This window comes from Galeopterus variegatus, unplaced genomic scaffold (genome assembly GCF_000696425.1).
Source record: "Galeopterus variegatus unplaced genomic scaffold, G_variegatus-3.0.2 Scaffold10800, whole genome shotgun sequence".
NCBI lineage: Eukaryota > Metazoa > Chordata > Mammalia > Dermoptera > Cynocephalidae > Galeopterus > Galeopterus variegatus.
Window position 1 is genome coordinate 24,613 of NW_007736911.1, and position 1,121 is coordinate 25,733.

Here is a 1,121-nt window from a genome sequence, read left to right on the forward strand (position 1 = left end):
TTTTTTTTTTTTCACCTTTATGTCTTGTAAATCTCAGCATTACCTAGAGAATTCAGCCAAAAGAGAGCCCCCGCCACACACACTTTTTTACCCCCAGGAAACAGGTTCTGGGTCAGAAGCCACCTGTTCGTGAAGCCAAGGGGAGGTCAGCTTCCCCTCCATGTCTAACCTCTCCTCTCTCTCAGCCTGAGTGTCCTAAAGAGACCCTCTGCTGCTCAGTGACAATTGATTTAACCAGACAATTGATTCAACTGATTGAACCAGTGGTGGATCAATGGTCTCTCTGCAAGATCATCTGCTGGGGAGACTTCTCCAGAACAAGAGATGGGGGAGGCATCAGCTCTGCGTGTGTGTATGTGTGTGTGTGTGTGTGTGTGTGTGTGTTTCTGTCTGTCTGTCTGTCTGTGGAGCACCAGCCCAGCATTGCAGGTTTATCTCCCAGCAGGGGTGGCGGACCTCACAGGAAGATGCTCAGAGACCCTCGTTCTGCAGATCCTCCTACCAAAAAGCAAACGTTCCCCTCATCCTCCACTGTACCTTAACCTATTGTCCCCACCTGCCCCCACCCAAAGGTTCTTAATCTGATATGGGTTATGAACGGTTCCCCTTGAAAATTATGACCCACCTGTGGATCTTCTTCCTAGAAAAATGCATGTACACCTACCCATACAAACGTGAGCACCATTTAGGTACCCCCCCCCCCCCCCCCCCCCCCCCCCCACCCCACACNCACCATTTAGGTACCCCCCCCCCCGAGGCTCATAGTATACAAGGACGGCTTTCAGGCAAGATAAGTCACTGTGCAGTCTAGGATGAGTGTCCTCTTTTGGAGATTGGTGAGGCCAGCGTCCCTAGATGAGCTTCTGAGAACACTATTTCAGGGGCTGCTAACAGGAGCTCTGTGTAGGATGCGGTCGGTGATCAGATGAGTCTGGGCTCTCTGGTTCAAGGGTTTCCTCTCCTGCAGGGCTCCTTGGACCTGGGGTGGAGCTGTTAGAGCATTGAGTGTTCCAAGGACAGACAGTTCCTTCAAAGAATGGCTCACGGGGATGGTGATCTGGGGCCACCTAGGGGGTATCCAAGCTGGATCAACAAAGCAAGCCCAGCTCCTCCCCCCCACC

At 52.3% G+C, this 1,121-nt stretch overlaps 1 protein-coding gene across 2 annotated transcripts in view; it reads right to left on the reverse strand.

Moving 5' to 3' along the window:
* CNGA3 (cyclic nucleotide gated channel alpha 3) overlaps window positions 1-1,121 on the reverse strand; it is a 29,486-nt gene that overhangs the window by 16,491 nt on the left and 11,874 nt on the right. The window lies entirely within an intron of this gene.